This window comes from Lethenteron reissneri, chromosome 21, assembly GCF_015708825.2.
Source record: "Lethenteron reissneri isolate LAM-NWPU_2019-01 chromosome 21, ASM1570882v1, whole genome shotgun sequence".
Classification (NCBI taxonomy): Eukaryota; Metazoa; Chordata; class Hyperoartia; order Petromyzontiformes; family Petromyzontidae; genus Lethenteron; species Lethenteron reissneri.
Genome location: NC_083799.1, coordinates 9,512,098 through 9,526,672, shown reverse-complemented (window position 1 = coordinate 9,526,672; position 14,575 = coordinate 9,512,098).

The window sequence follows — 14,575 nt, the reverse complement described above, 5'->3', positions numbered from 1 at the left end:
TGCTTGGAAGCCTCAGTCCAGCAGTGGATTAACAAAGGCTCTGTACTATTTAACGACAGCACTTGATGACGACTTTGTCATTAATGTCCACTTTATTCGCTCGTTTTGTACAGAATACGGTTAACCACAATTGACGTGGACAGCAGGGAGAATTGCAGGAGCATTAATGATTGTACTCTACGTCAAAAACAACGATCACCCGGATAACCTTTGGGGGAAGGCTGCTAGCAAGCACCGATGAAGGCCAGCACGGCACACGAGGGGATGGGTGGCCAACAGCCACGCCCGGCCGCCTTTGTCTCCCCAGTAGCGATGTTTACACACCGCACCAGTTACTCATTCGACCCTAGGGGAGGCACAGGACCGGTTAAGACAACCGTCATTGGTGTTGGCCGTGATCGGGAATACGAACTCGGGTCGCCGGGTTCGTAGCGCAGTGCGCGAACCGCTACACCATCTATGATCAGTCCCCCCCCCCCCCCCCCCACCACAATTCGCATCTCGTGGTAGAGGAACGCATCCAGCAGTGGATTAAGAAACTGACTGTCAAAGTTATCAACTCTATAACAGACGTAAATAAATTTCGATTTAAAGCTTTCGTGACTGCAGGGATTCATCTTCTTGGTTCTTTCGGTAAAGTCACGTAGAAGGGAAATAATACAATAATAAAATTAAAACATAATAAAATTGTTTTTAAACATAATAAAATACAAGATTTTATTATGTTTTATTTTTATTATTTTATTTTTTCCCTTCTACGTGGCTTTACCGAAAGAACCAAGAAGACGTAAATAAATCGTTGTTTCTTTCGGTGTAGTCACGTGGAAAGAAATTTAATTTAATAATAATAGAATGCGACGTTTCGATTGCAACACAAGCAACCATCATCAGGTACACATGAATGAGAAAAAACAAACATAGTAAACTTGGAAATACAATGCAATACAACACAGAGAGACGGCCAACACAAGAGTCAACACCCCACCTGCTTGATTACGTTCTTCCAAAGATTGCTAAAACCGAGACGTCGTATTCTATTATTATTTCATTTAATTTCTTTCTACGTGACTTCTACTGAAAGAACCAAATAGTAATTCCTGCAGTCACGAAAGCTTCGAATCTAGACGTAAATAAGCAGGTTTATTTTTTTTCACTCTGACTTCTTTTTTTCGTGTCTGTCCACCAAAGTCAAACGTCCTCCCAAGTGGCGAGCGCGTGTCAACGCTAGCAAGTCGCCTGCTGCAAGACGCTGCACAGTGCAGGAGGGCCATTTACCTCTCGCCGCGTGACCCGCAGCGGCTCTCTGGTTCTGTGAAGTCACTGCCACGTGGCCAGGTTGCATCTTGAGCTGCCGACTTGGGTGGAAAGTCGGGTTCGGAGTTGTTCTACGTGGTCCACCTCACGATTGTCCCCCGTGCTGTCCACTCGCCTCCGTGTCCATGCTGATCTCAGCATCAAGGTGTCCAAGTCGCTCCCGCAATATCTCATCTCGTGTGGTCGCAGGTGTGGTGTTAAGTGCCTGTGCAAGTGGTGTTGCTTCTTGTTCAGCGTGGGGAGCGGGAGTGTAGCGGTTAGTGCGCTGCCCTACGAACCCGGCGACCCGAGTTCGATTTCTGCCTGCTCACGGCCAACACCGGTGACGATTATCTGAACCGGTCATGGGCCTCCCCTAGGTCGACTCAGCCTCAAATAAATACCTGACATGTGATGTAAACATCAGCACCGGGGAGACAAATGCGGCCGGGCGTGGTTTTGGCCACCCACGCCCTCGTGTGCCGAGCACACAGTGGGGAATTTAGACAAGTGGAAGACATTGATTGTAAGTTTCTGCCTGGTAAAATAAATAATCAGCAGAGGCGAGAAAGCAACCCACCCATCGTGCGAGAATTAATACGTACTGCCGACTGAGAGAGACAGAGATAATTAACACTCAACTCACCTCTCTATAATCAGATAACCTTCATCTAAACCCAAGGGAGAGCTCACAAACAACATATTTTCCAAGGTAGACGTCGATAGCAAAGAAACGCAACGTACAGTGCAATATAGGCAAAACAAGATAAGACGAGCATTGCATCTATTCTAACAAACATGTATTTACGTGCGAAGAAGAAGGGCCTTTGGCAAAAAAGTCGCCTATTGTACAATTATTTTTCCTTTTAAGGCCACACACAACGTTATTGACGAATGCGTTAAGTTTGTTGTTCATTGTGCGTGTGCGCCACTGCTAACGCACTTCCGATTAGCACATCGGGCTACGTACGGTGCGAAAGAATGTCAACATACATACAGGTAATGTGTTATACCTAACAGAAGCGCGTGAGCGAGGAGGCATGCATAGCGACGCAGTTGATTGAGATGTTGCAGACGAACAGCGTAAGAGCCACTGCTGACGGCTGAGGCCGTTAGCATGGTCGAGGACAGGACCATCGTGTCTTACGTGACCTCGCACGTACAAATGCGGGCACGCGTTAAGTTCTATCGATGTGTGTCTCTGTGGTGCATTAATTCGTACATGCTTCGCTTATTCCGAAGGCGCGACAACGCCTCCAGCATCTGCAAGACGGGCTTTTGGTTTCGGCATGAAAGCATGAAAGCAAGACAGAAGAAAGAAGAGGTTGGGGGGGGGGGAGAAAAGAGCGCGGCATGAACAGCGGTGGAAAATTGGAGGAGCAAATAATTGCAGCAGATTACAGGCTGCCTTCAGGTCTCACAAAAGGCTCTCGAGGCGCACCGCCCTATGCACGCATACATACATGCACGGGGACCGGAGACGGGGAGGTCATGGGGAGCGGGTGTGGGGGAAAAGGGGGGGGGGCAACCTCTTCCCCTAACCAACCAGCCCCCCCCCCCCGCCCCCCCATTGCCGTGCGCAACTGGCATATTGGCATAGGCAATTTAATGTGAGCGCCCTCGGATTTCTTGAGTACAAGACAAAGATCCTCCGTATAGCCTGAACAGACTGTTGGGGCAAGTGCTGTTCGCGACCGGCTATGAAGGCCGGAACGGCACACGATCAAGTGGGTGGCCAGCACCACGCCCGGCCCCCTTTGTTTCCCTCATTTGAGGCTGAGTCGACCTAGGGGAGACCCATAACTGGTTCAGAAAATCGTCACTGGTGTTTTGCCGTGAGCGGGCGGGACTAGAACTCGGTCGTTGGGTTCGTAGCTATCGCTTAACCACACACACGTACAACACGGACACACACACGCACCAACACACGTGGGTAATCACACTACAGATGTAAATTACTGACGCAGTAATTTACTGAAGCAGTAATTTACATCTGTTGTAAACACACACAAAAGCTTATCATCCCGTATTATACCTTCATAATTAACATTACAATTATCTCCATCATTATATTAACAAGTGTATAATGTAATTTTTTTGTGAACGATTCATAGCGTTAATAATTGTAATATAATGTGCAATAGACGAAAGTATTTTATATACCTACTAGCAGAAGCACCCGGCGTTGCCCGGGTGAAAAATATATTTTTTAATAACCTTACATATATACACAGATGGGCTGCTACCCCTGCCCCCCCAGCCACGATCTCCTCGGCCGCTGTGCAGTAATATGTACGGCCTATAGTGTGGTGGGGTGTCGAGGCCTAGTCCCGTGCAGAGCCTCCGGCCTCGCCTAGATTGCCCACCCGGCTGAGGCTGGGTACTGGGGCCGTTAACCCCCCCCCCCCCCCCGCGCTACAATAATACTGTCTAATCGCTATAATTGTATTATCTACCGACCCTATAATAGTAATTGCACACATTGGGGTGGGGGGGGAGTGAAGAGGACGTGAAACTTTGATGAATTTACCTCAGAGTCGCGTGTTAATGCGTGTGCATATTTTTAACGGGAATTAAAAATGGCGTCCACCCCGCAGCGAATGCGTCGCTACCCGTTGCCAGGGGCAACCACCGTGGAAAACCAAACGGACCAATCGTGTCTCGCAAATCCCTCACATTTCGTCCAATGAAACTGCGTATGGTCCGGCGACACACAGACAAACAGACACACACAGACAGATAGACAGACAAACAGACAGACAGATTTGCGATTTTATATATATAGACTAGCAGAAGTACCCGGCGTTGCCCGGGTGAAAAATATATTTCTTAATAACCTTACATATATACACAGATGGGCTGCTACCCCTGCCCCCCCCCCCCCCCCCAGCCACGATCTCCTCGGCCGCTGTGCAGTAATATGTACGGCCTATAGTGTGGTGGGGTGTCGAGGCCTAGTACCGTGCAGAGCCTCCGGCCTCGCCTAGATTGCCCACCCGGCTGAGGCTGGGTACTGGGGCCATTAACCCCCCCCCCCCCCCGTGCTACAATAATACTGTCTAATCGCTATAATTTTATTATCAACCGACCCTATAATAGTAATTGTACACATTGGGGTGGGGGGGGGGGGGAGTGAAGAGGACGTGAAACTTTTATGAATTTACCTCAGAGTCGCGTGTTAATGCGTGCGCATATTTTTAACGGAAATTAAAAATGGAGTCCACCCCGCAGCGAATGCGTCGCTACCCGTTGCCAGGGGCAACCGCCGTGGAAAACCAAACGGACCAATCGCGTCTCGCAAATCCCTCACATTTCGTCCAATGAAACTGCGTATGGTCCGGCGACACACAGACAAACAGACACACACACAGACAGACAGACAAACAGGCAGACAGATTTGCGATTTTATATATATAGATAGGAAAGCCTCACTAAGTCCAAAATCTGTGTGTCAGGAGGGCCCTGCTTTGGATTATTGAACTAATTTAATAAATGAGTACCCCAACCCTGTAATATTTAACAAACAAAATAACTCAACACATTCGTCAATAGCAAAGCCTTAATTTAAGAAAATTTTTTTCACATGAGGCGACGTTTCGAACAATGGCCCTTCACAGCTCATAGAGACGTGAGAGAAAGGACAGCTTCCAATCAAATCCTCACGTATTCTCACGACGCTTCTATAACCTCCATGTAAACACGGAAACCGATGCTAGATGTGTTATTCTAGTTGTTGTATCCACGTGTACTTTGTGTATTAATGGGGAGGAGGTGGGGAGCAGTAGCGCAGTGGTTTCCGTACTGCAGACTTTGAGAATCAGAATTTCAGAATCAGAATATTTATTTATACATGGAGGAATCCGAAGAGCGAAAAGGCGGCTCTTCACGGCTTTCCAGTAGAGTTTAATTCCCGGCCACGACTAACAACAATCAGTGTGGCCCGCGATGCCAAAACCGCTCATGGGCCTTATCCCCACGCTTACCCCATCACCAACCTGTACTGACCAGCGTAGTGAAGTATGTTTAGGCTAATTGAAAAACATATATTAGTTATGCAGCGTTATCATGGAAAAGATGCCTTGACCCGACGTCAGTAGGAATGTTGTATTTTATTGGGTCTGTGTTTATCCCACGTTGCACGATCCTTGCTTGAATTCCGGTGTCGCCCCCTGATGTCACCTTTAAATCAACAACGTTTGAACACATCATCAACGATGGTCTTCTGTCCACTGCTGGATGAAAGTCCATCACACGCCGTCGCCATCGACGCAATCCATCTCGCTCCTGCGCACGAGCTGATGTCATCGCTCCGTCTCTCGCGATGGTCGTCCTGTCGGACGCGTTCGCTCCTTTTCACTGCCATTCCTTCACCAGTCTCGTGCATCGTCAGCCGTGCGTTATTTATTTCCAAGAAGAAAGACGTACGATTCCACGTTAAACGGGATTACAGCTCGAGGCAAGAAACACGATATTCACAATAACAACAAAAACATATTCAACATCGACTTCACTCGAAATTGTGTAGATTCTAGATTTCCTTACACGGCTCATGTGATACACTCTGAGTGAATTGCATCGACAATGTGTGTATGTAAATTGAACTTCTTTCGCGTCGTGCGTAGCCAACCGCGCTAATCGGAGATGCGGGGAAGGACAACAAACTAAACACAACAACGCAATGCACATGTTATTGTTGTGGTTGTCCCACCTGATGATGGAAGCTTGTGTTGCTTCCGAAACGTCGTGATTTAATTTAGTTATTTCTATTATACTCTTTATTCTTATTTTTTTTTCTTTTCACCGACGTAACTTTACCGAAAGAACCAAAGAGTATGTTATTGTTACGAACCTGTACTGAATATGTTACCGTTGAATCATCAATGCCTATAATTACGCATAGGAAGAATTCAGGCTAAATCAAGCGTGATCAATGAAATCTCATGTATAACCAACACACGTTAAGGCCAACCCGGCATAAAACGAGGGAGTGGTGCGGCCAGAACCACGCCCGGTTGATTTTGTCTCCCCAATGCTGATTCACCAGTATCGTTTTATTACACGCCACACCAACTTCTTGTTTTTTTCGGTAAAGTCACGTAGAAGGGAAGTAATAAAATAATAAAAATAAAACATAATAAATGTTTTATTTTGATTATTTTACCGAAAAACCCAAGAAGATGAATCCCTGCAGTCACGAAAGCTTTGAATCGAAACGCCACACCAAGTATAGCAATTTAAGTTTGTGTCGACCTGGAATAAGCTCAGACGGCTTTAGTCGGTTCACACTCAAGTGAAAATCATTATTTGAAAACGTAGACTTTTGTTGGAAGAAACATATGATCACTATTAACGGTGCATTGAGTATAGCAGAATCCAGAGCACGTGTCACGGACGACAGAAGATAGCAGTACCTGGAACTGAAGTCGCCGTGCACAATGTGGTGGCTTTGTCATGAAGGTAGCGGTGGACGAGGAGACCGACTGCCCCCCCCCCCTATCCTCCAAAGCAGTCCCCCCCCCTCCCCACAGTTTAGAGGCAACTCCTCCAGTTGGTGACGGGATGCGAGGGAGTTACTCAAGTTCACGGTTGGCTACGTACGGTGCGAAAGAGGTTCAGCATATATACATCAAGATCAATAATGTCCCTTGATACCACCACACCCACCCACCCACCTCGCCATCACTTCCTTCCTTCTGGCCGATCCCACGTCAGCCGTGCAGCTGACAGCTGACCTCCAAGGCCTGCTCCTCACAAATCTCCCATTGAGTGTTTGATCATCGCTGCCCCCACATTAATTTTAGACGGTTCCCCTCCACCACTCCCCTCCCCCCGCTCACACGTTTGCATTCCGTATGCAAATGTTCTGTCAATCCGTTGGAAGCACCGCTGTGCCCCGTTGTTCTCTTCTGCGCGCGCACGCACGCACGCCTGGCCATTAAGCGGAGCCAGGAGCACGTAAATGTCACCCTCTAAGCGACGTCTGCCAGCGGGGCCGCGCGAGCTGCCGCCGCCACCGCCGCAACCACAGCCTGCTGCTGTAGTCGCTGCTGCTGCCGCTGCTGTTACTGATGCTGCTGCCCGTGAAGCAATTTCCATCCCATCTCGGGGTCACGGCTGCCTTCCTGCCGGCCCAGGGGCCCCTCACGCGGTCCCCTGTTCCGAACCAGAGGGGCCCTTGTTGTCTCTCAGTGACCTGGGAAATCTGTGGGGGGCGGGGGGGCATAGTGGTGGGGGTTATGGCACGCACATCCATCCTGTACCCCCCTCCCCCTGCTCCCCCCCTTCCCACCTCCCGTCTCTCTCGCTCTCTCTCTCACTCTGTGATGTGCAGAGGTCGCGGCGTGGCCCGTAGGCTGACTGCATAGACAAACAGGCCCCGGGTAATTAGCCCCGGTTCAGCGGGGTCTCCCATTGCCGTGATTAATGCCGATAATGTGGCTAATGGGCTGCAGGCACGCCGCCTGCATTCGAGTTGCTGGATGTCGGAAAGGGGGTCGTTGGGTGGGTGGGGGGCGATGATAAGGGGAGTGGAATGGGGGGAGGGGATGGTCGAGAGAGGAAAATAAAAGCTGTGTACACAGTGAGCTTGAAGGGCCAGTAAGTTCAATGACTATGTTGTTCCATTGCCATTGGTCATGAATTAGCAACTTGGGGTTGGGGGGGACTGTGTTTAAGGGAATGGAAACGTAGTTTTTGCGCCAGTAAAAAAAATTGTATCGCACTGAGCCACAGGAAAGATCTGGTTATGCCCCCGAAAAATCCCCGTATCTCATAAAAAGATTTTTAAATGGTTACCCACGCCTGTGTACACTTTTTATATTTACGACGGAGGCTCGGGAAATGTGTTGTTTTCGGTGTTAAACTCAGATTTAAATCGTGTAATTCCCCCCCCCCCCCCTTCTAAGAATTGCGTCACAAAGACGAGGGTTCACCACAGCACGTGGTGGAGCTGCATCACAGGGCTGCTTGGGGATAAAAAAACAGCCAATAAAGAGCGCTCATTCATCTCCCTAACCCCGCCCCTATCTGCTCCCATGTTTCTCAAACACTTCTTCTTCTTCGAGGCCAAAAGTTCCATCATCACATGGGGTCGACTGCTCGGAAATCCCTTCCTCCACATGCTTATCTTCTGTGCCTCTTCGACGATCAGATCTACTTGCCCTCATGTCGCCGCATCGTTCCACCACCACCACGTGACTTTTCTTTCGTGTTGTGCGCCATGATTTTAGCGCCACAGCGCGTGGATTTGCAGCGTTTATTTTCATTTGTTTGCTGGTGACTTTGTGTGTTTCATTTCGAAATCGCCTCCAGTGCTTTTTGCTGCTGGTGGCAATAAAAGTTGTTTAAAAGTCAAAGTCTCTCTCGGTCTCCTTCTATTCCCATCTGCCTGCAACGGCATTTAACACGGAATCTTCTAATTTCATAGGCCATCAAAATGTGTGGTCATGTCGCTTCTGAAATATAATTAAACACCTGAATGGGCTTTACCTGATAAGATAAAAAAAGGAGTTTAGTTCTATTTTATTTGTAAATATATTTTTCAAAGCATTTGTTTACTTTCCTATACTTTGCACTCCCGTCGTGTTTTTGTATCGTTTGTTGTTCAAACGTTCTCATCCGCTCCTACTGGACATCTGTGAAAAAAGCTTTATAGCTCATCGGATTCCTCCGGTATAAACAAACATTCTGATTCTAAAATAAGCACGGTCGTTTTGTGCCCATTGCTAAGCCCGATAACCTTAGCTTGTGAACCTCAAAACCTTATACAATTGGATGTCACTTAGAAATATAATGCAATACAACACAGAGAGTCGGCTAACATAACAGTCAACACCCTACCTGGTTGATTACGCTCTTCCAAAGATTGATACATTTGAGAGAGAGACAAAACACAGACACGAAGACACATAGACAGACACACAGAGAGAGATAACACGGAGACACACAGAGAGAGACACACACATAGGCACACAGGTGTGCCGATGTGTGTGTCTCTCTCTTTGCCTATGTGCGTGTCTCTCTCTTTGTGTCTCTGTGTTATCTATCTCCGCTTATGTGTCTGTCTATGTGTCTCCGTGTCTGTGTTTTGTCTCTTTCTCAAATTTAGCAATCTTTGGAAGAACGTTAAAGGTAGGGTGTTGACTGTTATGTTAGACGACTCTCTGTGTTGTATTGCATTACATTTCTAAGTTTACTAGGTTTGTTTACTCTTTCATTTGTACCTGATGATGATTGCTTGTGTTGCAATCGAAACGTCGTATGCTATTATTTATTTATTTTTATTTCCACGTGACTTTACCGAAAGAACCAAAGATTAATTCCTGCAGTCACGAAAGCTCCAAATCAAGTTTGGATGTCACTGTTTTTTTTTCTTTCAGAGCCACTGTGTTTTCCACTATTCCTTGTCTCGCGATGGGTGAACTGTGACTGAGAGAGGCCCACGATGATACAATCACGCATGAGATTGATAAGATGATGATTTGTGGAGGGTGGGTGGGTGGGTGCGCGGGTGGAGAGGGCGAAGCAGGAAGGAGCTAGCACTTTACAGACACTTCCCCTCCATCCCTTCCACTCCCCCACCCTCCCTCGTCTCCTCGTATCTCCCCCTGATAACTGAATGCCGCTGCCCTTTTGTCCGTTCTCTCAGAACGATCGCCTTTCGCGACCGAACGATAAACCCCGTGGCGCTGGGCTGATGCGCGGAGATCGGCTTACAGCGGTCGTGATGACCTCGCTGAGACATCGGCCCGGCCGTCTCCGGGCAGGGGGCAGGGCCCGTGGCGTCGGGGCAGGAAGCCGCGGTGATTGCCCCCCCCCCGCCCCCCTTCTCATCAAAGGGCCTCTGTGTCCCGTCGCGCTCGAGTCCAGCTATTGCTTGCGCTTATCTGCATTTACCTGTGCTTCTAGGGAAGCCAGCGTTTCCATGCGATAACAACTTCTGCTGGATGACACGAGCCTGGAAAAGCAATGGGTCCGATTTATAACTTTTTTGTGGGGGAGAAATTAACGGAAGGTCGTTTGTTTATGTTGTTGTGGGTTCCTCGAGGGAGATGGCGACCGCTTGGGACGGCCATCATCCAGCAGTGGATCGATCATGAATTATGATAGAGACGCGATCCAGCTACGTGGGGAAATGTGAACCAGATGGGCCAGATTATCGATAATGTGTGTCCCACAAACTGTTCGCGGCGGAGACATTGGTTTTACAATGCAAGTTCAACAAACAACGCGACCGAGTGCGACCGCATCCCAAGACGCTGGCTGATGAAGGGGAACGTTCAACCGCGTGCTGATTCGGCCCCCCGTCAATAACGGCGCAAACATTCAAAACGTCCCGAATTACCGATTGGGAGGAGTTGGGTAATTAGTCGGCTAGGATTGTGGTGGTCAGGCAAATGTTGCGAAATCGCCCAAGCTCAGTGAGCTTTGACGTGGCTACGAGGTGGAAGTACACCAAGAGGGTTCGTGAACGCGCCTGTGCGGACACAGTTTTCCCACTGCAGTTTACACCCACACAGAACAAGACGCTTTCCAATAAAGAATTGACCCAAACGTCTCGATCCAGGACCCTCCCGAGGAAGAGTCCTGGGACTCAGCGAGGGTTTACTTGAATTCATGCATTACATTATTATCATTGTAATAAGTAAACATGAAATCTTATCGCGTTGCCTTTACGCAGCTCCTGTATGTGTGTGTGTGTAATGTACGTTGAACATCTTCCGAACCGTACGTAGCCAACCGTGCTAATTGGAGGTGTGGGGGAAGGACAACAAACTCAACACAACAAGAAGCAGTTGTAAAGAAATGAGTATTCAATCTAGATGTAAAAGTGCACAGCTCCAGTGGCTTTCTAACATCGGAAGGAGGAGCGTTCCAGACGGCCGCAGAAGCGCGTCTGAAAGCGCGCAATGCGGTGACCGTCTTTGCTCGATGGTGAGCCAAACATTGCTGCGAAGATGATTACCGGAGTTCGCGTGATGGTTCATGATTCAGCCACAGACGCCAGGGCACGGCCATCGCCACCAAACCGTGAATAAACTGCGCCGGCCTCTTTATTCCTTCGACAAACGAACTGAAATCGCAACATAGGCAACAAACGAAGCGTCCAACGCATGGACGAAAAACTCGAAACGACATTCGTTAATGTGCTGCACAATAACGCAACCAAATATAGTTTTTTTGTTTTTATTCAAATATCATTGGTACAGTCATTGATTACTTGGGCCGATGAGAACATCCACGTTGCTCCACTTTGACCAATCGCGGGCGGCGGAAAACCCCGCAGTGGAACCCGACCCAAGAACTCGAGCGGTGCCGACGAATCCGCCCTCTCTGACCTGCCGAGGAGTGCGGCCATCTCCCCTCTCAGTCTGCTGCCCCGGCTGTTAATTGCGGCGTGCGCGCGTGTGCGCGGCTCTGTTCATTTGGCGTTGCAATGTTCCTGGCCAAGTGCACAAGGCACAGTGGCGAGGTGGTATAGGAGGGCCGCAGGCCACGCACATTGACCCTGTGCCCCATTTCGAGGGGGTCAGTGAAGAGGAGAAAGCGGACTGTGTTGAAGGATTGGTAAATGAGAGCGAGTGGCTGTGTGCCTCTGGACTCCAGCAAACAATGCCACTTGCTTGTTATGCTCTTTCGTACAGCTTTGTTTAAGTCTGCTTCTGCTGCTGTTGTATTTCAACATTATTTGATGATAAATAAAAAGGATGGTTTGATGTTAAAGAAGAGCATTTGCTTGTCAATCCACTGTTGGATGAAGGCCTCCCCACGCTATTTGGGTCAAGCACGTGGTTTTACCATACTTCACCACGCTGGTCGGTGTGGGTTGGCGATGCGGGGGAGGATGAAAGCCTCCCCAAGCCGTCACCATTTGCCACAAAGTTGCGACACCATAATCCACCAAGCATCATCTGAGGTCCTATAACCTCGATCAATTCAAGAAAGGTGTTAGTTCCTTACTTGTTCGGCTACCATTCGTAATCGCAGTTGCTGCCCGGTCTTAGGCATTGATTATTTGACCTCCAGTCATTAACGGAGATTCAAAGTTTAAGAGTATATAGATACGAAAATGAAATCCTCCATTTAGTCTTAACAGACTGTTGGGGCAAGCGCTCTTTACGAGCACCTATGAAGGCCAGCACAGCGCACGAGGGAGAGGGTGAACAGCACCACGCCCGGCCGCATTTGGCTGCCCAGTTTTATACATACCGCACCAGGTATTCATGTAAGGCTGAGTCAACCTAGAGAAGGCCCTAGACCGATTCAGATATTCGTCGTAAGCAGGAATCGAACTCGGACAGCCCGGTTCGTAGCACAGTGTGCGAACCATTACAGTCAGTCACTGCATCGTACGCTTTCAGATGCGCTTCTGCGGCCGTCTGGAACGCTCTTCCTTCCGATATTAGGAAGCCACTGGAGCTACGCACTTTAAAATCTCGATTGGAAACGTATTTCTTACGATCTGCTTTTCGTGTTTAGTTTGTTGTCCTTCCTCCGCAACCTCCGATTAGCACGGTTAGCTACGTACGATGCTAAAAAGTTACAATTACATACATACTACACTGCCGCTTCCCACAATATATACACATAGATATACATAGAGGATTGGTCAGCAGACAGTCTTTAGGCCCCCTCTACCCAACTCCCCCTCTCCCGCCACCCCTCCCCCTGGAGAGCCAAGCAGGAGAATAACCGCCTTGTTGTGACGTCGCACAGCAGAATGAACCAGTTGTTGTCGGGGATGGGGGACTCCCTTTGGCGACAGGGCACTTCGTTTCCCAGGCCGTGGCGTGAGGGAGGAGGTGGGGTGTGGGGGGGCGTCATTGTGGGGGAAGGTGGTGGTGGGGGGGTCGAGGAGAGTGTGTCTGAGCGGCCACATCGAAGTCTCAACGCGTCGAGTCCGACGCTGGATTTATTTTTTTGCCCGAACAAGTTCTGGGAATTTTCGCCGACAATGATCAAATCGGCCAGAAGACGTCCGATCTCATTCAAACTCGGAGGCTAACCGGAGGTTAGAGCCTGGATAGTGCTTGGAAGGGCGACTTCCGCCATGCTTAGAGAAGGTCGGTACAAGAGGCATTGTGGGCTGCCAGCGGAAGAGCGGCAAAATACATTTAATTATAGATTTGAAGCTTTCGTGACTGCAAGGATTCATACTCTTAGTTTTTCGGTAAAGTCACGTAGTTAAAAAATGAAATAAAATTATTAATTAAAATTTCATTTTTTACCTATTATTAATTTAAATTTCATTTTTTACCTACGTGACTTTACCGAAAAAACTAAGAGTAAAAATACATTTACTCCACCGACATCAACCCGCAGGGACTAACGCGGGGAAGCATGGTGCGATATCCCTCCAAGACCCGCAAGGGTATGGGAGCAACCCCCCTCATCTAGCAGTGGACTGACTAACCGGGCCCTACCAGTGCGGGTTTTCGTGGAATTTGAAGAGGGGTGGTGGTGCAATGGTTGGCGCAATGTTCTACGGTCCTGGCCACATAGGTTAGATTCCAAACCATGTCTAACATCGGTGGGGAGTGATGTCTGAACCGGTTATTGGTACAGCCACCCATTCCTCCTGCACGTGGACGTGAATCATTGCTCGGCTGCACGTGTATTGTGCCTGTAAATGAGTGGATTGGTGGTAACTGCATAGAGAACGTGCACACGCGCAAATACAAAGTTCCCACCATGTATCCCACGTTAGTAAGTCGCTATTAAGGATAGCGTGACGCACGAGTGGTGGTGTGGCAAGCCATATACCCGGCCGTCTTTGTATCCCCAATGCTGATGTTCACAGACCGCATCAGCTATAATAACCTTGTGAGGCTGCATCGACTTAGGGGAAGCGCAGGGCCGTTTAGGACATCGCCATGCCACTGATGTTCGCCGCGGCTGATAATTATACTCAAACCCAGATTATGGAGCGGGTTTGGTAATGCAGTGCGCTAACCACGAGGCTACCGATCCCCCCCCCCCGTCACACCCTCCACGTGGATGTGAAGCGAGAGGCAGAATCTGAGTATTTATTTATACCGGAGGTGGAATGCGATGAGCTATGAAGCTGTTTTTTCACAGATGTCCAGTAGGGGCAGGTCAGAACGTTACAACAATAAAAAAAAACCACGATAGGAGTGTTAAAGCATAAGAAAGGTAAGCAAATCACTTTAAACAAATACAACTAAATAATTTAGTTTTATTGGACCAGATAAAGCGCACTGAACTATTAACTCCTTTTTCAAAATTGACCTGGCCACAAATGATAGCGCAACGAAGTGGGATA